This window comes from Panthera uncia, chromosome C2 (assembly GCF_023721935.1).
Source record: "Panthera uncia isolate 11264 chromosome C2, Puncia_PCG_1.0, whole genome shotgun sequence".
Taxonomy (NCBI): Eukaryota; Metazoa; Chordata; class Mammalia; order Carnivora; family Felidae; genus Panthera; species Panthera uncia.
Window position 1 is genome coordinate 127,086,718 of NC_064810.1, and position 25,066 is coordinate 127,111,783.

Below are 25,066 nucleotides of genomic sequence, written 5' to 3' on the forward strand. Positions count from 1 at the left end.
GGCCAGAAGGGGTTGGCATGATGTATTCAAAGTGCAGAAAGGGAAAAATCTGCAGCCAAGAATACTCTGTCCAGCAAGGCTATCATTCAGAATAGAAGGGGAGGTAAAGAGTTTCCCAGATAAACAAAAGTTAAAAGAATTCATGACCACTAACCCAGCCCTACAAGCAGTGTTAAGGGGGACTCTGTGAGTAGAAACAAAAACCACAAGTAAGAGTAAAAAAAACAAAACCAAGAAGCACACACACAAAAAAGATGTATCTATAAAAATCAGTCAAGAGAAGCACAAAATAAAAAGATTTAAAATATGATACCAAAATGTGGAGGGGAGAGGAGGAAAGAATGAGTTCAAAATTAGGCAATCATCAGCTTACTAATGACTGCTATAAGCAGAATATAGTATATATAAACTGAATGATAACCACAAATTAAAAAAAACAGTAATAGATATGCAAAAAATAGAGTAAGGAATCTGAGTATATCACTAAAGAAAACCAGCAAACAATAAAAGAAAGAAAGAGAAGGAAGGATCAGAGAAAAACTATAAAAACAACTACAAAATAAGTAACAAAATGGCAATAAATACATTTATATCAATAATTACTTTGAATGCAAATGGACTAAATGCTCCAGTCAAAAGACATAGTGTGACAGAGTGGATAAAACAAAACAAAACAAAACAAAAAAATGCCATCTATATTCTGCCTACAAGGAAGTCATTTCAGACCTAAAGACATCTGCAGATTGAAAGTGAGGGGATGGAGAAATGTTTATCATGCTTATGGATGTCAAAAGAAAGCCAGAGTGGCAATATTTATATTGGACAAAATGGACTTTAAAACAAAGTCTGTAAAAAAAGACAAAGAATGACACTATATAATAATGAAGGGGACAACATAACAGGGGATATAACAATTGTAAATATATATGTACCCGATATGAGAGCACCGAAGTACATGAAACAGTTAATAACAAACATAAAGGAATGCATTTGTTGTGATGAGCACTGGGTGATGTAAGGAATTGATAAATCTCCATATTGTACACCTGAAATTAATGCTACACTGTATGCTAACTACACTAGAATTAGAATTTTTTTTAAATTTAAAATGTGGTATATCAAATAAATACAGAAATATCAAACATGATACCATTGACTTAAAAAATGCTTATCATCCATTTTCTTGGCAGTCAGAGAAAACTAGTGCAGAAGTAGCCATTGGGAACCATAGCCTGGTACGCTATGTGGTATACATTTTGTACACCATATTTCTTTGTAATTAGTCCCAGAATGAGACTGTTTTGCCTGAGGTTGGGCAAACCAAGTGAAAGTTTTCACACTCTCTCACATCTCATATTCTCCAACTTATCTACGGTTGCATAAGGTGAATAGTCAAGGAAAAACTGACTTAACAGCCAACAGGAAAGAAAACTAGCTGAAGAAGAGAAAGGAATGTAACAGATTGGGTATCTATCCTGTGTCTGACACTGTGCTAAAGTCATTTAAACACATTATCTAATTTAGTTCTGATAACCCTAAATGAGATAGGCATTGTTATAGGAAACTTCTTTTAGGGTCAAAGAAGTTGAATAACTTATAAAAGATCACTGTTGCACCTTGGTCCCCAGAAAGCAGACTCTGAGATGAAGATTTGTGTTCAGAGAATTTGTATTCTGAAGATCAATACCTGGAGGAGAAGGGAAGAAAGCAGCATTGGGCAGAAAGAGGAGTTGAGCTTCAATAGAGTCTCAGGGAGGCCTCAGCTAATCCCATAGGGAGTTCTAGAGCTGTAATGGCCCTTAACAGTTGTCCTAAGTTGGGATGTGTGGGTCAGGATTTTACACGTCCATGAAAACCAGTTGGACACAATCTACAGCACTAGCAGCAGCTGAGGAAAATAAATTCTTCAGTCCCGAATAGAGATCCGAGCAACACATGACAGCATCTGCTACAGTCAACCAACCTGGAAGTAACAAAAGCCAGAATGTGAATATAGCTCTGAAACCAAAGCCCATGCACTCTTCCACTGCACTTGCCCCAATAGGCAGTCAGCTGGTTGGGTATCTATATGTTTTACCATTTTACAAAATTTATAAAGGAAAATAATTTATAGCTGGTTCTGGATATATAGCCTTGGTGTCTTGAGATTATGAGAATTTTCCATATTTTATGTAAATAATTCAACCTTAGTTCTATTATTATTTTTTATGATTAACACTTCTTCTAAGGTTATCCACAAAAATTTCCTTACATCTTAAGTAGATTCAACCAAAACACTAAGTATGGTAAAAACTTAAAACATATTCTATCTAGGTGAATTCGTTAGGTAACTTCCAAATGCTTCATCATAGAATTCTCTTAGAATTCAGGAATAATTGAGTGACACAAATTGAGCATAATTTGTGTCAGATGTGTGGCATTCATTTTTAAATATATTTGATCACCTAAGGTTAAGGATGGATATTGATTCAGAACTCCCAGGGGAAAAAGATATACAAAAAACTCAGAAAGCCTTAATGAAATTCATAAGCCTCTCACTTTGATATGAAAGTCTGAAAAGTATAGCTACAATTTATCAGCCATGTTTTTCAATTTGACAGTTACATGACTGAGGCTAAGTAAAACCCATGGCAGATATAGCATTCATCCTGATGCACCTGGGTGGCTCAGTCAGTTGAGCCTCCGACTTCAGCTCAGGTCATGATCTCACAGTTCATGGGTTTGAGCCCCGCATCAGGCTCTGCTGACAGCTCAGAGCCTGGAGCCTGCTTCGGATTCTGTGTCTCCCTCTCTCTCCGCCTCTTCCCTGCTTGCACTCTGTCTCTCTCTCTCTCATAAATAAACATTTTGAAAAATTAACAAAAAATATATAGCATTCATCCATTCAACAAGTATTTCCAGAGGACTTATGGTATGCAAGGATCAGCATTATATACTCTAAGCACCCTGGCCATGACTTAGCTCTTCCAGAGAAATCTGATCGGCTTTCTAGCTGAGTGATCAGAGTGATCATCTTCTTGCTGCCTTGTTTTAGAAGAAACAGCCACTCTATGTAACAAATGAAACCAAATATCCTTGTCAAATATTTTCCTTTATATATATGTGTTCTTATATATAAGCACACACATATATAAGCACATATATAAACCTAATGTGCAATAGTAATCTTTTATAAGTTATTTAACTTCTTTGACCTTAAAATAAGTTTCCTATAACTATAACCTTAAAAGAAGTTTCCTATAACTGTGAATAACTACAGTTACACACACACACACACACACACACACACACACAGAATACAAAATATCTGGACAGTATGAAGTTCTGGAATGTACGTTTAAGGAAATTTAAAAAATGGACATTTTTGTTATTTTCTCCATTTCAAGCCACAAGAGAAAGAGCAAGTTAGGTATTCCAAGTTGTACACTAAAAAAAGTTAAGGATAAGGATTAAGTCTATCTGGAAAAAATTTTCATTTGTATATGGCATTATTTTATAATTTAGGCCTTTCCTCCACCATATTATCCTTTTCCCAGGCACTGAAATGTTCTCTTGCCTCTAGTGTGGTTCCGGAACCAGCAGACATCAGCATCACTTGGGAACTTGTTAGAAATGCAAATTATTGGATCCCTCCTCAGATCTACTAAATGAGAAACTTTGGAAGTAGTCCAACAACCTGTGTGTTAATAAACCCTCCAGGTGATTCTGATACATGCTTGGTTCAGAGCCATGGTTGTAAGATTATACATTAGAGTGTGTTTTTAATTTCCACTCAATAGATGTTTATTTGGGGTCATGTAATAAGTGCTATACATTTTTCAGCCTTTGTTAATGGCACTTGTGCATCGTGTACAGTGATATATATATATATATATATATATTTACATGACATTATGTATTATGTATGCTGGACACAACTGTGTTTTACAAGCTCCCCCAGGAGATTCTGCATGCTCAAATCTGAGAGCACTGCTCTAACTCATTATCCATTAGTCTTACCCTAAAAAGAAACTTGTATGATCCATAGCAATAAATATAAATGTTGCATTTGTCTTTAAAGAACAAGAGGCAAAGATCTAAGAATTCTTGGCAGCACAGAGCATCTTTTTGCATTTCCAAGCAATACAGTGCATCAGCCAGAGTAGCAAATTCTGCATAAAAACACTTCGGTTTGAGTTTCTGTTCTTTTACCTCTTGGCTGTAGCTTCTTAGGAAATCACTGAATATTCAAAATTATTTGTTTCCTCATCTATAAAAGGAGGTCCTTCCCTTGTGGATCTTTACAATGACTTCTACCTCTTTAAGTTCTGTGATTCAAAGCATCTCAGTCAATATGTATATTGTTATCATTTTGGAAATACCCATATTACCACTTTTTCCATTTCATTCTATTACTCAAAAGCATATCAAGACTGTATTATAACTCAATAGTTAGAATATAACCCAATTAAAAAGTAAGCAAAGGATCTGAATAGATATTCCTCTAAAGAAGATATACACATGGCAAATAAGCACACAAAAAGATGCCATCAGTCAAATGCAACTCAAAACCACAATGATACTACTTCACACTATTAGAATGGCTATAATAAAAATGACTGATAATAACAAGTGTTGGTGAAAAGGTAGAGAAATCAGAACCCTGATACACTGCTGGTGGGAATGCAAAATAGCGCAGCTGTTTTGAAAAACAGGTTGGTGGTTCTTCAAAATGTTAAACATCGACTTCCCGTGTGACCCAGCAATTCTACTCTTAGATATATACCAAGAGAATTGAAAACATAGGTCTATGCAAAAAGCTATGTACAGATGTTCACAAATCATCACAGCATTATGCATAATAGCCAAAAAAGTAGAAACAACCCAAACATTTACCAATGATGAATGGATAAAGTGTGGTATATCCACATACTGGAATATTCTTCCACAATAAAAAGCAATTAAGTATGAATACATGTTATAATATGGATGAACCTCAAAACATTAAACTAATTGAAAGAAGATAGTCACAAAAGACTACATAGTGTATGATTTCTTTCATTTGAAATGTTCAGGATAGGCATATCCATAAAAATCCATGGAAAGAGAAAATGGATTCATAGATACCTAGAGCTGGAAAGACTGAAGGGAAGTGGGAGCATGTGGGGTGGGGGTGGGGGGGGGCGGTAGGGACTGTTAAAGGGGAAACAGCTTCTTTTTTGGATGACGCAAATGTTCTGAAATTGATTGTGGTGATGTTTGCACAGCTCCATGAATAAACTGAAAACAATGAGTTGTGCACTTTAAATGAGTGGATTGTATGATATATGAATTATATCTCAATAAACTTGTTAAAAAAAGTAAAAGCATATCAGAACCTCCTCTCCTTTTCCATTTCTCCCCCAGTCATAACAGATGACAATCAATGAGATACTAAACTAATGCATTTATGACTATGGTAGTCTGGAATGGAGTGCCACCCTGCTGTATCTCATTCATTATTTTAATATTCAAGAAGTTTGGATGCAGTGTAGATTGGCCAACACACGATTCTATGTTACCTTAAAAATTTTTTTAATGTTTATTTATTTTTGAGAGAGAGAGACAGAGTGCAAGTGGGGGAGGGGCAGAGAGAGAGAGGGAGACACAGAATCTGAAGCAGGCTCCAGGCTCTGAGCTCTCAGCACAGAGCCCGACGCGAGGCTGGAACTCACAAGCTGTGAGATCATCACCTGAGCTGAAGTTGGATGCTTAACTGAATGAGTCACCCAGAAGCCTCCACAATTCTTTGTTACTTTTGTTCAAACCCAAATGCCTAACAAAAAGCATTTACCAAGATGAATGCTAGAAGCTGCTCTTTTTTTTATTATTATTATTATTATTATTATTATCATATTGGAAATGACCACCACAAACGAATGACATGCTTTGAATTGGGCACAAACAGGATATGCAGGGAATGAGCAAACATTTCTCAATTCTTTCTTTAGTCCTTGAATTCATTCATTCATTCATTCATTCATTCAGTGTGAATTCTCAAAGTGAATGTGAGGGGTTTGTATAAAGGAAACTTTATCTCTTCTGAAGCTCACTAGCTTTTTAAGTCACAGACACATACAAATGGTGCTTTGAAAACTTTTGCTAAATTATACACATGAACATAACAATCTAGGAAGCAAGCTCCCAAAAACCTGCAATAATGAGGCTAGTTACAAACATAAATTGGGCCTTACAGAGCATGCTGAATAGGCGATTATTTCCTACCTGTTCTATTTCCTCAAGTTCAAGGTAGACCAAAAGACATTCCTTGTATAAGTCTCTATGACTAATTTTTCCTTAATCAAATCAGGACTGCAAATGTCCTTTTCTAATAGCACAGGATCAGAGAACATGATTTTCATTATAGAAAGGACTGTGTATACAAGAGGATATTTTAGAAATCTGGGCCAAATGGTATTTTAAGACATTAAGAGCTAGTAAGAATTTGTGTTATGTTTAACTGCATGTTACAGTAAAACAAAATCTTTAAGATGTAAGAATATAAATAGTTGATTGCTGCTAGTTAATTATGGCTTAGGCTATCAGACTGATTTTAAAAATCACATCTTTAGAAACTGCTTTTTCTATGATTGCTAGCATTTTGAGGGAATGAAGGGCTACTTTAAGAAGCTGAAACGTATAGATCTTATTCTCATGAAAATGTAAGTGGGCATACATTTTTGCATACAGCTTCATGAGCATACCCCAGGGCAGTTCCACAGATAGCAGTTTAAGATTCCAAGAAAACTTGGAAGAAGAAAAAAAACAAACTAAAGATACCATGACACACCCATGGCTGTCCTGAAAAAAAGTCTGACAACGCCAAATGGCAGCAAGGATATGGAAAAACTATAATTCTCTTACACTTTGGGAAATTATTTGGCAGTTTCTTAAAAAGTTACACATGCATCTGTACTGTGACCAGCAATGTCACTCTGAGGTATTTGCCCAAAAGAAGTGAAAACATGTGTCTGCTCAAGGTCTTGTATAAGACTTTCCTTAGCCTTATTCTTAACAGCCAAAATCTAGAAACAATTCAAGTGGCCATTAATAGGAATATAAATAAATTGTGGCATATTTATACAATGGAATTCTATGCAGAAAACAATAAAATAATGTGCTACTTACATCTGCCATAATATATAGCTAAATTTCAAAAACATTATGCTGAATGGAAGAAGCCAAGCACAAGAAAGTATGAAGTTCTACAACAGGCGAAATGAACATACTTCAGTAGAAATCAGAACAATAACTGCCTCTGAAGGGTGTGATAGACTAGAAGAAGCCTCATGGGATTTTTCTGGCATGCTAGAAATTTTCTACGTCTTGATAGAAGTATGGATTACACAGGTGTATCCACTTGTCAAAATTCGTTGAAATGTGTACTTAATATCTATGTGTTTTGCTTTTTATAAAATATGTCAATAAAACATTTTGTAGCAAACAGATAAATTGGAAATCTATACGTATCAGTATAGTAAGAGAATTTAGATTTTTACCTATATATTCAAGCAAGTATTAATATAATTACTGGAAGAGATGGAGTTGCTTCTTTAAATTGTATAGACATTACATATGAATGTGAAGCTGTAGATAGAAAGGATGACACCTCTAGAAGAAATATGACTTTGTACTTTTATACGGCCTATTTAGCATTTTTCCTACATCTTTTGTTTGAGTCTCATGGAAACTCTGTGAGAAGGAAGTATGATTGCTACCCCCTTATTGTGCAGATGAGGAAACTGAGGGTTCCACCAAGGCCACAGAGTCCATTTGTGGCAGAGCTAAGACCAGAACCCTTATTTTCCTCTTTTTTTTTAAGTTTATTAATTTATTTTTGGAGAGAGACAGAGACAGCTCGAGTGTGGGAGGGGCAGAGAGAGAGGGGGAGAGAGAATCCCAAGCAGGCTCCTCACTACCATTGCAGAGCCCCACACAGGGCTCGAACTCACGAAGCTGTGAGATCATGACCTGAGATGAAATCGAGCCAGACGCTTCACTGACTGAGCCACCCAGGTGCCCTAGAACCCTTATTTTCTGAAGGAAGTTTAGTGCTTATTTTACCTCTATTCCTTTAGAGAAAGGAAAATTACAATAGCCAGAGAAACACATAAGATTAGATTCCAGGACATGAATTTTATTTAGTGAATTAAAAATCCAAAGTATCTGATACACACCCTTTAGAGCCTCTAGAGCCCTCCTGTATTTAGGTCTCAATAGTACTTTGCTCACTGGAAAAGCATGGCTGGACCATACCAACAACACTCTGGGTTAGTTTGAGCTTCTCTGTTACTCAGCATCAAGCTTCAGTAGTAATTTTTTTTTTATTTTTTATTTTTTAAAAAAATTTTTTTTCAACGTTTTTTATTTATTTTTGGGACAGAGAGAGACAGAGCATGAACGGGGGAGGGGCAGAGAGAGAGGGAGACACAGAATCGGAAACAGGCTCCAGGCTCTGAGCCATCAGCCCAGAGCCTGACGCGGGGCTCGAACTCACGGACCGCGAGATCGTGACCTGGCTGAAGTCGGACGCTTAACCGACTGCGCCACCCAGGCGCCCCACTTCAGTAGTAATTTTAAGGATACATGTAATTAAGAGCATGGGCAAAGCCAGGAGAGGTCCAGGACATGGATGGTAGCTGCCCAGATCCTTTTGTCCTGCATCAGACATGTACTCTCTAGCCCAGAGCAATAATAGGGCCTCCAAAGAGATTTGTGGATTACCTCACACAGCAAGGAGATTTTAGGTTATGAATCATCTCCATTTGATACCCAGATCATTATGTGACTGACATGAAATCCACCAAGGAGCCATGCCAATCCATAGACTCTAAATTAGTTTACCATAAGCAATCCTAATCCACAGTCGTTCCTGCTTAAAGCATTCCATATGTGGATACTCTCCTCCTAGTCAATCTCAATTTATTTACCAGGAGGCCAATTATCAGCATGTTTATCAGGAGATTACATCAGATCACTTGCTTTCTTTGTCTCCCAAAAATGTCCTCCTGGTAGCAGGAGAGAAATTAATTGTAGGCCAGCTGATTAATTTTCTCCTCCTCAGGACTGAAATCCAAGTGCTACCTCATGGACCACAATCTAACCCTCCACACCTTAGTTCTCTGATTCTCTAACTATTAGGAGGCTTCTTATGAGCGAACTGGAGGGCATGGAGCTACTGAGGCACCTCTGAGCAGAGCCATCTCAAGGACCAGGTAATTGGGTCATGATGGTGGCAGTGATTTAGGGAATAGTGTGAAGAGGGAAAAAGTGCCACCTAAACAAAGAAATTAAATATTGGGGTCCATTTATTGAAGGCTCACTACTACAAGGTTAGAAGGGAGTATCACCTTGGGACACCTGGGTGGCTCAGTCGGTTAAGCGTCCGACTTCAGCTCAGGTCATGATCTCACACCCTGTGAGTTCAAGCCCCGAGTCGGGCTCTGTGCTGACAGAGCCTGGAGCCTGTTTCAGATTCTGTGTCTCCCTCTCTCCCTGCCCCTCCCCTGCTCATGCTCTGCCTCTCTCTGTCTCAAAAATAAATAAAAACATGTAAAAATGTTTTTAAATTAAAAAAAGAAGGGAGTATTACCTTGATTTTACTGATGTAGAGCTGAGGCTCAGAGAGGTTAACTAACTTGCCCAAGGTCACACAACAAGTGGGGGACAAAATCAAGATTTAAACACAAAATAGTTTGAGACCAAATTTCAACCTCAAAGTGCTCCCCATCCCCTTCTTCACCGTGCTTATGATGCTAGAGCTTGCAATCTGCAAACCACATTTTGGTTTTTCCAGCTGCTCATTGCTAGGCATTGCCACCAGGGACACTAGAGGAAGACTACAAGGCTGATGGAGAGAGAAGGGATATGCTTTCTCCTGTTTATTTCCTGTTCCTAAAAGCGTCACACCAGAAACGCCTCTTCACCTCAACATTAGCAGGGTCCTCCTAGAGTAGCAGCTAAATCCAGTTTTTAGTTTCTCAGATGCTTGTAAAACCAGCCTCAGAAACCCCTGCAACAGCCAGCTCCTCCTCAAAGCTCTGAGTCCCAGACCCCAGGACCATTTTCTGAGTTTCCAAGTTTTAATAATTCTAACCTCTTCTATCTCTTCCCTCAAACCTAAGGGTGGTAGCTGCATCCTGCAATTGCTACCTCTCTGATATCTCTGTATTCTCTTTTTGCTCTTTTCAATTATGCAGCTAACAATCCTTTAAATTCCCTCAGCTCAAATACCTAGTATGATGTCTATCATCTACCATACATTCTTGCTCTCCACTGCCCATTCATGTCTGCCATTTGTCTCCATATGGCAAAGTGGGTAGGAGTGTCCCTCTCGCTTACACATATCCTGCTTATGTTAGCTTTAACTTTAGTGGGGATGTAAGGGTCCTAGGAAGGAAACTGAAGTTTATGTAACTAGTGCCCTCTACACCTTTTCAGTCAAGTCCAAGCCAATGAGTATGCTTAATTTGATATATATTATTTTTTACACCTTTACTGAAGTATAATTTATGGACGATGAACTGCATCCCTTCAAGAGGTACAATTTGCATTTTGAGACATGTATGCGTCTGGAAACCATTGACACTTCAAGATACAGAACATTTCCTTCCCCTACCCAAGTTTTCCCCATCTCCCTTTTCAGTCAGTCCCTCCCTCTACCCAGACAATCAACCAACCAATTTGCTTCTGTTGCTATAAATTCATTTTCATTTTCTAGGAGTTTATATCAATGTAATCATATAATATGTAGTCTTTTTTCTCTGGCTTCTTTCACTCAATGTAATGATTTTGAGATTTATCCATGTTGTTGCATTTATCATTCAATTCTTTTTATTGCTGAAAAAAGCCGGTTGTATGAATGTACTATAGTTTGTTCATTCATTCAAATGTTGATTAACATTTGGGTAATTTCCAGTTTGGGGTTATCATGACTAAAGCCACTATGAATATTTATGTATAAATCTCTCTGTGGTAAATACCTAGGAGGGAAGATGTTACTTTTAAATTTAGGTGTAACATACAAAAAATGCACAAATCATAAATATACATATTGATCATTGCTTATATTCACATGCACCTGTGCAACACCATACAGATTAAGATTTAGAGCATTTTTAATACTTAGAAGGTGCCCCTTCCTAGTCAGCAGACTCCTGCAGAGATCGTCACTATTCTTTTTTTTTTTTAATGATTAATAGAAGATTTATTTAAACAATAATACATAGAGTCATCTTTGCCAGACTTAATATGAAATGTTAAATGTTCGATCCAATTTTCTTTCCTGGATCAGTTTTTCTTTCCTATCTCTGTCAGTTTTGAAAACATAATACCAGAAGAAGAGGGGCCCAATTCCAAACAGAGCTCCTAAGAATAAGGTCTTGGGAGTAGGTCTGTAATTCGGATAGATATTTGCTGATCTTGCATAGGTCCCACGAGTCAAGGCAGGATCTTTGATGAGCCCTCAGCGGCTGGGGTCATTGTATTGAAGCAGGTACTCCCGTTTAAGTCGGGTTCTTGTGGTCAAACGCTTGGCTTGCGCCTTCCAGAGATGTATTCGGCTGGGTCGAGGGTGGAGGATAGGGTGGCCAGGCGCGATGGCTGGTACTTGGGGAACGACATCTTGGCAATCCAGCACACAAGTGCCGATCATCACTATTCTGACTTCTGCCTCAATTGATTAGTTTTGCTTGTTTTGGGACATCATATAAAGGGAATTATAAAGTGTATATGCACCCTTTTGCGTCTGGCTTCTCTTGCTCAACAACTTTCTATGAGATTCACTCATGGTGTTCTGCGGGATTGGAGTCCATTCTTTTTATTGTAGTGCCATTGCATTGTATAAATTGTGTACATTGCATTGTATAAATACACCACATTTACTTATCCATTCCCTTGTTGATGGACATAAGAGTTGTTCCCAGGTTTCTTTTCTTACAGCTACTATGGACATTCTTGCCCATGACTTTGGTGAACATATAATCTCATTTTTCTTGACCCAATATTGGAATTATGGGCCCACATAAAGGCCATGTTTAGCTTTTCACAGTGGTTTTATCTATTTACATACCTACCACCAATGTATGACAATTCCAATTACTTCATATCCTCATCAATACTTAGTATTGAAGGTCTTTTTAATTTTAGTCATTCTGGGAGATGTGCTGTGTGATCTCATTTTGGTTTTAATTTATATTTCCCTGATGAAAAATTATGTTGGGAACTTTTCATACACTTAATGGTAATTTGAATATACTCTTTGGTGAAGTATCTGTTCAAGGTTTTTTCCATTTTTAATTACATTGTCTTTTTATTATTGATTTGTAGGATTTTTTACATGTGCTGAATATAAATCTTTTGAAATATCTCCTTCTTGTCTGTGGCTTGCATTCTCACTTTTCAGTGTTTTTGATGAATATAATTTTTCTTATTTTAATGAAGTCTAATTTATCAACCATAGCTTTTATGATAATTGCTATTTGTATCTTTACAAAATCTTTGCCTAACCCAAGGTTATTTAATACTAATTTAAGATAATTTACTTATGTGAAATTTCAGGGTTTCAGGGGCCAGGGTTTACATTTTGCATAATGAATTTTAAATTTTGTGCCCTAGTAGACAGTACTGACATTCATGAGAGAGTGAGGGGGAGTCTCACAAAATAAGGAATAAGGATAGAGACAGAGTTCAAAAGAGAAGGAAAGGTATGAAGGGAGAAGGAGATGAGTGAAAAGACATGATGGAAAGAAACAGGAGGGAAAGAGAAAGAGGGTGAGGAAAACAAGGGACACCTCCCCAGCCTGAGCAAGGAGTGCTTTCAGGAATCTGAGGACTCAGGCCAGGAAGGGAAAAGCCAAGTAGGCAGACCAAAAGTCCCTCCTCCCGTCCTCCCAAGCCTCCCTTCCCTCTCTGTGCTCAGGCCAGCAAGCACTTACCCTTGAAAAGCATTTTTTTAAAGCACTGCCTGCAGGGCACCTGGGTAGCTCAATCCATTAAGCATCCGACTCAATTTCGGCTCATGTCATGATCTCATGGTTTGTGAGTTCAAGCCCTGTATTAGGCTCTGCACTGACTACAGAGCCTGCTTGGGATTCTGTCTCTCTCTCTCTCTCTCTCTCTCTCTCTCTCTCAAAAAAAAAATTTTTTTTTAAAACATTGGCTGATTTTATTATAAGAAATCTTTATTTCCCAAGAACAAGCTAAGACATCATTAATTAACATGTACCTGAAGACACATCTAGGTTATCACCAATATCTAGAAGTTAACCCTGACAAAATGTGTAGTACTTGTAAATGTGGGTTTTAGAGCCACATAAACCTAGGTGCCATTACTTACCCACTCCTGTCCTTGGGTAAGTTAATCAGCTTCTGTGAAGCTCAGTTTCTTCATGTATTAAATAAGTATTCATTCATTCATTCATTCATCAAATAATTTGTTGAGTACCTGTTATGTGCCAGGGACTGTTTTAAGCACAGTGAGTTTATACATAAAGTGAAAAAATTCTTTACCCACATGAAGCTTTCCTTCTAACAGGGAAAGCAGACACTAAACAAGATGAAATAGTATAATGCTTCATATGTTATATAGTGATAAGTAGGGAGTAGTGAAAAGTGATAATATTCTGGGTGTATTTTGAAGGTAGAAGCAACATAATTTATTTCTGGACCCAGTGTGTAGTATAAAAGAGACATAAGGAATGTTAGAAGAAGTTAAGAAGGACAGTAAGATTTGTGGCCTGAGCAATTGTAAGAATGGAGTTAACCATTACCCAAGATGGAGAAAATTGCAGGAGATACTGGATGAGCTCACTTTGGGGTACATTACATTTTAGATGCTCTTAGACATCCAGAAGATCTCAAGTTGGCAGTTGTATGTACAAGTTCAGAGAAGAAGCGCAGATACATTTGGAAGTCATCAATGAATTAATAGTATTCAGAGTCATAAAACTGGATGAGATCATCCAAAGAGTGATTATGAAGAAAGAATATATAAATGTTGTTCCATTCATAGGGTTGTTGTTGGTAATGGGTGTGTCTCGTGTGTGTGTGTGTGTGTGTGTGTGTGTGTGGCGTATGTGTGTGTGTGTGTGGTTTAGTTGGATTAATGCTACGAGTTTTATTTATTGAGTTTTTTGTGTATGCCAGATAATAAGATAAGAGCTTAGATCCCTTAACTGATTTAATTTTCTAGGAAACAGGTGATAGCGTTTTCTCCACTTTTAAGATTATTTTCTGAGAAAGTTTATATTTACCCAATGTCATAGGATTAGTAAGTGATAAAACCAAGATTTGAACCCAGAACCCATGTTCTTAACCTATATACTCTCTACCATGTTCTTAACCTATATACTCTATATAAAAATTTAATGTCTGTTGGTCTGTTGGTCATTCTAATACATGATAAGCACTTAATTAAATGCCTCTCCCCACCACTATGTACCAGCTTGTACCTTGGACGATAACTGGTTTGACCATGGCTTTGAGATCCTCATTTTCAAATGTGCATATTAATAATCATAATGACTCCTCTACCCAACTAACAGAGCCATTATGAAGGCCAAATGAGGTAATGTCTAAAACTGTGGATCACAGATGGCTCTATACTTGTTAGAACACATTATCACTATCACTTCAAAAGAAGCCTGAGTTTTGTGATTATGATAGAATCAGATCAATGAGTTCTGCTCATGAAATATGCACTCCAACTACACAGAAGTATTGTACTTTAGAGAAATGTTATTCTTTGTCTGAGATGTTTGACCTTGACTTGGGACTAATATTTCAACATCTGACTGCTCATAAACTGGAACATAAACTGAAATACTTACTTGCAGAAATAAAAATAGAAAATTCCCATGATGGCAAGAATTTTTTTAAATCAAGGCTTTGGATTTTTTTTTCAGTTATACTACTGGAATTTCTCAACATTCAGTTATCTTTGTAAGTTTATGGACTAACATGAAAGCCTATTAGTTGGGTGAGAAGTATTTGTATTGCTCATTAGAAAATGTTTAGGAAACATTAGAAAATGTTTCTATACATATTCTCATAGCTGGAGGAAATTTGACCCAGTACTCAAAATTCCCAGTCTGTGCTTTTTAAGGAGTAAATAAACAGATGGACAAAGTTCTGACACACTGGCAAAACCTTTACATAATAGGCTTTTCAAATGCTCAGCCTAAATAGTTTTCTTCTCTTCATAGCATCTGCCCATAGATATGACAGAGTGTAAGACTCAAACAGGGAACCTCTCTGGTTATGGGTTACTTTCATGACCACCAATCAGCAGAGTTTTGTCAGAAACTCCAGAAACTTTTCAGTCAAAACAATACAAGATAGAAAAAACAGAGCTACAATCAACTAAAATCTACTGACCTCTGATTATACACTGATCTCTGTACCCTATATTCTAAGGAGATTTAAAATTAAATAAATAAAAGTTTGCCCCCTCCTCTAGCAGCCACAATCTATGATCAAAACCACACATAGATGAAAAGCAATTTTAAATAATTATAAACAACATTTGAACAAAAATTAACAATATAAGAATGACCATGATTTTTAATATGTGAAGGGGACTCAAAATGAGGAAAAAGTATTAATGGAATGAGTCATCATGAAAGAGTTCATGGAGGTTGACTAGAGGTAGCTGTATCCATTTGAAACATTTTATTTCCTACCAGATAATTTATTATTTTCTTCAGCCATAGATATTGGATGATCTTTAATAGTATTTAACTGCTCTGTGACTCAGTTTCCTCATACAGCAAACAGAAAAACCATGCTCTTCATCTCTTATATAATTCCCAGTGATATTTGGAAAACACCAAGAAGTATCTCATTTTCTTATTGCAGGTATATTTGAGATAAAATGCAGATAAATTATATTATATGTCAAGGAAACTTATATCTATGATAATTAAAAGTTGACACAGTAAGCCAACTTATCTCTGCAGCCTAAACTTAAGGTAGATAAAAATAAAAATCTTATGACAAGGTAGATTCACACAGAATTGTGAATGAAGCTTACAGGTTTTTAAACATTTCAGTCAGCATTTTTAATGACCAGGAGTGGGATGTTGAGAAATAAATCAGTAAGGCGCTTTTGGCAAATGAATAAGTGTTTTTTGTCTTTCGTGGGGGATTTTTGAGAATTAAGTTTTTGAAAAATCAGGTCAAAATTAATTAACTCTATTGCCACCGAGAGCATCTGAACAATTTATTTTCCCTGTGTTAGTTGGACACCAGAGATTTCTTTAGTCAATTCCTAAATAAAAGATGTACAAGGAATTCTTCCATCTAATTCAAACTCTGAGAACAGGCCCAGGAAATCTTTGTTAAATAAGTGAATCAGTAAATCAATCAATCATTAAAAATAGACATTTATATACTGAAAATGATCCTGCTCTTTTGGGAAGGAATGATCTGTAATTATTATTATATTTGTCAAGTATTTTTCTGCTCTAAAGTTGAAGTTACAGGATTCTAGAATTCACTTTGAGGTAGTTACCTGGCTGCCAAGTTATCAAACAGAACTATGTAAAGTAAGCAAGCTCAAGACCTATCAATATTCTTTGTTCTACCCATAAACTGAAAACTATAGAAATTCCTGACAAGAAACAGGAATTTACCATGGGTTTTAATAAGTTGTTCCAGCCAAAACAGAACGAGACAAAAAGTTTGTGCTAGAGGCAGCTGAGAAGCAAGCAGAACTGATAGACCCCTTGGAACAGGGCTCACCACTAAAGTCCCCTCAAAGAGGTTCATATTCACAGGTGAGTAGATAAATAGAACCACACCTAATAACCTGCTGGTGAGTATAGTTCCGACACAATGGAAAGAAATGGACTTGAGATGAAGAAACTACTTCCAGGAGTCACTTCCACCTGTAGCTCAAGGCAGAGGAAAGAAGATACTATGCTACCTGGCTGAGGCTCAAGATAGTTCTGTGTGGGGAGGAAGGCCTATTGTAACAGGCTTCACAGACCAGTGCAACTTCTTCGAGGAGGCCAGGGCCAGAGAATGCAGGTCTAGGGTCTAAACCCAAGGCAGGTTCCTACTAAAGTTTGTTAAGGGAATTAAAATGTGCCCCCAACATAGTGGTAGCCTATGGGGGGAAGCCCTGGGTAGACACCAATACCCAAAAGCTTACTTGAGAGCCCTTCTCAGCACCCTCAAATAAAGTTCAAACTCAGCATAACAAACACAAAAACCTCATGATCATTTCCTGAAAAACAGGTCTTTCACCTTTTATTGCTCCCTAACTCAGCAAGTGGCATGCCCATCTCTACAGTCTTCTAATTCAGAAAGTTAGGCCTCCCTCTCTCCCACCCTCCACATCCAAGTCTTCTTAAATATGGCCACTCTTCTCCATGTCCTCCATGATGTAGTTCAAGCCACTATCATTTTTATGTGTGTGCATTTATAAGTAGCCTTCTAAAGAATATCCCCTGAACCACTTTTGTCCCCTATAATCCATTCTCTACGCACAGCCAGAATGGGCATCTTTTCAAAATGCAAATCTGATCATGTCATACCACTTAGTCAAAACCCTCTAAAGGCTTCTCATTACTTTGGGGATAAAGAGGGAAACTCTTCAGGGCTCCTTGGTGGCTCAGTCAGTTAAGTGTCTGACTCTTGATTTCAGCTCAGGTCATGATCTCACAGTTCATGGGATCAAGCCCCACATTGGGCTCTGCACTGACAGCATGAAGCCTGCTTGGGATTCTCTTTCTCCCTCTCTCTCTGCCCCTCCCCTGTTTGCACGCTCTCTTTCTCAAAATAAACTTTAAAAAATCTATTCAGGGCATCTGGGTGTCTCAGTCAGTTCAATGTCCAACTTCAGCTCAGGTCATGATCTCACAGCTAGTGGGTTGGAGCCCCATGTCAGGCTCTGTGCTGAGAGCTCACAGCCTGAAGCCTGCTTCGGATTCTGTGTCTCGCTCTCGCTCTCTGCTGCCCCTCCTCCGCTCACACTCTGTCTCTTTCTCTCAAAAATAAACAAACATTAAACAATTTTTTTTTAATCTGTTTAAAAAAAGAGGGAAACTCTTCAACACAGTCTATAAAGCCTGCAGTGCTCTGGCTTCTGCCCACTTCTCCAGCCTTTTCTAGTTACACATTGTTCCTCAACAATTGAGCCACTGCTTCCTTCTCTCAAGCCTTTCACACTCACTAAATTCCATCTTACCAAAAGGCCTTTCCATCTTGGAATTCCATCTCATCCTTTCAGGCTTCAGCTCAAATGGCTTCTCCCCAAGAAAGCTTTCCTGACTTCCCTGGCCAGGTTAAGGCTCCCTTGTCTAGGTTCTCATTATATCAGGAGCCCTTCTCATGTAACTCTTCTCATGCCTACAATTTTACATTGACTCACACAGTTTGTTTTATTACTACTAGTATTCTCCCTAGACTCCAAATTCCCAGAGCATCCAGTGAGAGACTGTTTTTGTCACCACTGGACCTCAAGCTCCCAGCAAATAGCAAATAGGCCACGTATTGCTTAAAACCTAAATGAATAAATGGCACATAAATGGAAGCCAAAAGGACCCAGAGACCATCTGAGTATCTATCTTCCTGTTTCTGGTCTCCTTTATGTGTGACCAAGAATAATTCTAAAACAAAGCGTATTTTGTTACAACTTGCTCCCCTAGCCCAAAACCCCTTGATGAATGAAGATTTGACTGTAGGAAGGTGAGGTCCTTGTTAGAATTCCATCAAGAGACAAGGCTTTGGTCACTACCAAGCTAGTATCTTTAAATCTTGTTGATAAAATAAAGAATTTTGCACCCCAATGTTTATAGCAGTACTATTGACAATAGCCAAAGTATGGAAAGAGCCCAAATGTCTATCAAAAGTTGAATGGATAAAGAAGATGTGATGTATACACACACACACACACACACACACACACGCACACAGTGGAGTATTACTCAGCAATCAAAAAGAATGAAATCTTGCCAGGGTGCCTGGGCGGCTCAGTCAGTTGAGTGTCCGGCTTTGGCTCAGGTCATGACCTCAGGGTTTGTGGGTTCGAGTCCCACATCAGGCTCTGTGATGACAGCTTAGAGCCTAGAGTCTGCTTCAGATTCTGTGTCTTCCCCTCTCTCTCTGCCCATCCCCCACTCACGGTGTGTGTCTCAAAAATGAATAAACATTAATAAAATGTTTTTCATAAAAAAATGAATGCAATCTTGCCATTTGCAACAATGTGGATGGAACTAGAATGTATTATGCTAAGCAAAATTAGTTAGAGAAAGATAAATATATGACTTCACTCATGGAATTTAAGATACAAAACAGATGAACATAAGGGAAGGGAAGCAAAAATAACGTAAAAACAGGGAGGGGTACAAAACATGAGAGACTCTTAAATACAGAGAACAAACTGAGGGTTGCTGGAGGGGTTGTGGCTGGCAGATGGGCTAAATGGGCAAAGGGCATTAAGGAGGACACTTGTGATGAGCACTGTGTGTTATACATAAGGGATGAATCACTGGATTCTACTCCTGAAATCATTATTGCACTATATGATAACTAACTTGGATGTAAATTAAAAAAAAATTTTTTTTTTACCTGTAATGTAAGTGCAACTTTAATGAAGGTCATTTTTGAAATGTGTAGAGTATAAAAATTGTTAAACCTAGGACAATGGAAAAATATTTTCATCATAATGTTTAATCAAGGTTCTTTTTTTTTTAAGTTTATTTATTTTTGAGAAAGAGAGCACTAGTTGGGGAGGGGCAGAGAGAGGGAGACAGAGGATCCAAAGTGGGCTCAGCACACTCACAAACCATGAAATCATGACCTGAGCCAAACTGGATGCTTAACCAACTGAGGCAAACAGGTGCCCCTATTCATCAAGGTTCTGATTCAAGATGGTGACTTAGCCAGATCCTAAACTCACCTCTTCCCATTGACACCCCAAATTTACAGCTATCTACAGAAAAAAATTCCTCCAAAAAAAACCTCTAGAAACTGTGAATAACCCTTTCATATTGAGCAAATGAGATGAAAACCACATTGAAGCAGGTAGAAGCCGAGATACAATCGCCATAAACCCTGTCCCCACAACCCAAAGGGAACTCAAAACCTGAAGAGGAAAGGGTTTGTACCCCACATCAGGTTCCCCAACTTTAAAAAAATTTTTTTATTTTTACATTTATTTATTTTTGAGAGACAGAGAGAGAGGGAGACACAGAATCGGAAGCAGGCTCCAGGCTCCAAGCTGTCAGCACAGAGCCCAATGCAGGGCTCGAACCCACGAGAACTATGAGATCATGACCTGGGCCAAAGTCAGACGCTTAACCAACTGAGCCACCCAGGTGCCCCCAGGGACCCCAACTTTTAAGACTGACATCTGAAAGATGAGCCTCCAAACATCTGGCTTTGAAGACCAACAAAGCTTGTGTCCTTAAGACCCACAGGACTGTGGTGAACTGAGGAATGTCTCTTACAGAGCCCACATGCAGACTCACCCACCCCAAGGCCCCACACAGAAGCAGCCCTTTGAAAAGTGCCCAGACTTTATGTGAAAGATTCATTTCCTAACTTTAAAGCACTGGGCAGGGGCCTGATAGGATACTCTCCAAGATCAGAGGCAAGTGGGCACCATCTTCATGTTCTCCTTCTGCCTTGCTAAAGCTAACAGGTACCATCTTTTTTTTTCCCTTTCCTTCAGGGGCCACCTTTATGCTCCATCTGGTGGACTGATACCATACGTCCTCTTCCTCTGCCTTGGTAAAGCCAAGGGTCATCAGCTTTTTTTTTAATTTCCTTTTCCCCTTCTTCTTTTTTTTCCTTTCCTCCCCACTCCCAATTTTTTAGGTAGATGCCATCTTTGCACTCTCCTTCTGCCACACTTCAGAGTGCCAGTATCTCCCAGATATACACAACTGGGTCCCTGGGGTTTACATCTGGTGACCCAGTTTTTGCAGCTGCCACACAAGGGCTATCCCTTGATTGCCTGGCTCTGGAGGACAGGGGGCTTGCACTTCTGGGCCCCATGGGGCTTATACTCATGGGTCACACAGAATTGTAACCAATGAGGAAAGCATTCATAAACAGCTACCCACCCAGGGCTGAGTAAGAGACAAGAGACTAAGGAGCTCAATTTTTCTGTGAAAGAAGCCAATTGGCTCATCATCATAGCTGCAGCATGAAGGGCAGCTTTTAATTAAACACACATCAAAGGGCTGACTCTAAACTTTTCCTGAGATCTCTGAGGTCTCAGGTCACTTATAAAGCTAGTAGGAAGGTTAAAAGACAAAAGTACTAAAAATAACTATGAGTGCAATAATTAGTTAAGAGATACACAAGATAAAAATGTATAAAATGTGACATCAAAAACAAAGCATGGTGGAGGGAGTAAAAATGTTGAGCTTTAGAATGGATCAAACTTAAGTTGTTATCAACTGAAGATAGACTGTCTATAAATAAGTTGCTATATATGAGCCACTTGGTAACCACAAAGCAAAAACCTACAGTAAATACACAAAAGTTAAAGAAAAGAAATAAAAGCATAACACTAAAGAAAATCATCAAACTATAAAAAGGAGTAAGAAAAAAAGAAAGGCACAGAGAGAAACTACAAAAATAGCTAGAAAACAATTAACAAAACGGCAGTAAGCATACACCTATCAATAATTACTTTAATGTAAATGGACTCCATTCTCCAATCTGAAGACATAAAGTGGCTGAAATGATTTTAAAAAAAGAGCCATCTGTATGCTGCCTATAAGAGACTCACTTCAGATGTAAGGACACACAGACTGAAAGTGAAGTGATGGGGAAAGATATTACATGCAAAAGGAAACCAAAACAAAAGCTGGGGTAGCTATAATTACAGCAGACAAATAGATTTTGAAACAGAGTATAATAAGGAGACAAAGAATGGTATCACATAATGGTAAAGGGGTCAATCCAACATTTGTAAATATTTGTGCACCACCCATTAGAAACACCTAAATGCACAAAGGAAATATTAATAGAACTAAAGGGAGAAATAGCAATACAGTAGTAAGGGGCTTTAATACCCCATGCACATAATGGATAGATCATACTGACAAAAGTCAATCAGAAATCATCAGCTTTTTTTTTAATGTTTTTTCTTTATTTTTGAGAGAGTACAAGCAGGGGAGAGGCAGAGAGAAGGAGACAGAGGATCCAAAGCGGGCTCTGTGCTGACAGAAGAGAGCCAATTCTGGGCTCAAATTCATGAACTGTGAGATCCATGACCTGAGCTGAAGTCCAATGCTTAACCAACTGAGCTGTTCCGGTGCCATGAAAACATCAGCTTTAAATGACACATTAGACCAGATGGACTTAACAAATATATACAGAACATTCCATCCAAAAACAGCAGAATGCACATTCTTCTCAAGTCCACATGGAACATTATCCAGAACAGATCCTATGTTAGGCTACAAAATAAATCTTAACAAATTTCAAAAGACTCACTTCAAGCATCTTTTCTGACAACATGGGTATGAAACTAGAAAACAATTTCCAGAAGAAAACAGGAAAATTCACAAATATGTGTGGACTAAACAACATGCTATTATCAAACAACCAGTGGGTCAATGAAGAAATCAAAAGTGAAAGCAAAGAATACCTGAGACAAACAAGAAGGGAAATACAACATGCTAGACTTATGGGACACAAAAAAGCAGTTCTAGGAGGAAAGTTCATAGTGATCTGATGTACCTCAAGAAACAAGAAAAATCTCAAACAACCTAACTTTACACCTAAAATAACTAGAAAAAGAACAATGCCCAAAGTTAGTAGAAGGCAGGAAATAACGAAGACCAGGGCAAAAATAAATTAAATATATACTAAAAGGACAATAGAAAAGATCAATAAAATCAAGACCTGGTTTTTTGAAAAGATAAATTTACAAACCTTTAGCTAGACTCACCAAGAAATAGAGAGAGCTGAAATAAACAAAATCACAAATTAAAGGGGAATTTCCAACTGATACCACAGCAATATAAAGGATCATAAGAGACTACTACAAACATTTATATGCCAACAAATTGGACAATCTAGAAGAAATGGGTAAATTCCTAGAGACATACAACCTTCCAAGACTGAACCACGATAAACAGAAAAGCAGAATAGATCAAACTAGTAAGGAGATAGTATCAGTAATTTAAAAATTCCCTACAAACCAAAGTCCAGAACCAGACAGCTTCACTGGTAAATTCTATCAAACATTCAAAGAATAATGAACACCAATCCTTTTCAAATTCTTTCAAAAAAGAGGAGAGAAAACTTCCAAACTCATTTTATGAGGCATTACCTTGACATCAAAATGAGACAAAGACACCACAAGAAAGGAAAATTACAGGCCAATATCTCTGGTGAGCACAGATGCAAAAATCTTCAAAAAAATATTAGCCAACTGAATTCAAGAAAACTTTAAAAGGATCATATGTCATAATCAAGTGGGATTTATTCCAGAGATGCAAGGATGGTTCAACATCCACAAATCAATCAATGTGATACACATAATAAACAACATGAAAGATAAAAAAAATTATATAATCATCTCCATATAAGCAGAAAAAGCATCTGACAAAATTCAACATCCATTCTTTATAAAATATATCCATAAAGTGAGTATAAAGGGAACATACCTCAACATAATAAAGACCATATATGAAAGACTCACAGCTAACATCTACTCAAAAGCTGGAAGTTTTACCTCTAAGATCAGAAACAAGATAAGTATGTCCATTCTTGTCAGTTTTATTCAACATAGTACTGGAAGTCCTAGCCAGAGCAATTAGGCAAGAAAAGGAAATAAAAGGCATCCAAATTGGAAAAGAAGTAAAAGTGTTACTATCTGCATATGACATGATACTATATATATAAAACCCTAAAGAATCCACCAAAAAACTAGTAGAACTAATAAATGAATTCAGTAAAGCTGCAAGATACAAATAAATATACAGAAATCTGTTGCATTTCTATACATTAATAACAAACTATCAGAAACAGAAATTAAGAAAGCTATCCCATTTAAAATGGTATCAGAAAGAATAAAAAACCTAAGAATAAATTTAACCAAGGAGGTGAAAGACCAGTAAACTGAAAACTATAAGACATGGATAAATGAAACTAAAATAAAGACATAAATGGAAAGATATCTCACGCCCATAGACTGGAATAATTAATATTGCCAATATGTCCATATGACCCAAAGCAAGCTACAGAATGAATGCAATTCTTATCAAAATTCCAATGGCATTTTTCACATTTTCACAATGGCAATTTCACAAATTCTAAAATATGTATGGAACCAACAAAATATCCTAAATATCCAAAGTAAACTTGAGGAAAAAAGAGCAAATCCAGAAGAACAAAGGAATCACACTTCTTGATTTCAAACTATATTGCAAATCTATAGTAATCAAAACAGTATGGTATTGACATTAAAACATTCACATAGATCAATGAAACAGAATAAAGAACCCAGATATAAACTCATGCATACATGGTCAACTAATTTATGACAAAGGGCCAAGAATATGCAATGGAGAAAGGACAGTCTTTTTGATAAATAATGTGAGGAGGAGCACATTGTGGCATAGTCAGTTAAGCATCTGACTCCCAATTTCAGCTCAGGTCATGATCTCATGACAGTGAGATCAAGCCCCACGTTAGGCTTCATACTGAGCATGGAGCCTACTTAGGATTCTCTCTCCCTCTCTCTCTCTGCCCCTTTCTCACTCATGCACATGTTCTCTCTCTCTCAAAATAAATAAACATTTTTTAAAAATAGCATGGGGAAAACTGGATGGCTACATGCAAAAGAATGAAACTAGATCACTGTCTTACACAATTCACAAAAATTAATTCAAAGTAGATTAATGACTTGAATATAAGACTCAAAATCAAAAAGCTCCCAAAGGGGTGCCTGGGTGACTCAGTAGGTTAAGTGTCCGACTTCAACTCAGGTCATGATCTCACAGTTCTTGGGTTCGAGCCCCACGTCGGGCTCTGTGCTGACAGCTCAGGAGCCTGGACCCTGCTTCGATTCTGTGTCTCC

The 25,066-nt window shown here is 37.7% G+C and overlaps 1 pseudogene; it reads right to left on the reverse strand.

The window, feature by feature from the left end:
* Positions 1-11,200: 11,200 nt before the first annotated feature.
* On the reverse strand, positions 11,201-11,705 carry LOC125922145 (NADH dehydrogenase [ubiquinone] 1 beta subcomplex subunit 4-like; annotated as a pseudogene).
* Positions 11,706-25,066: the final 13,361 nt, after the last annotated feature.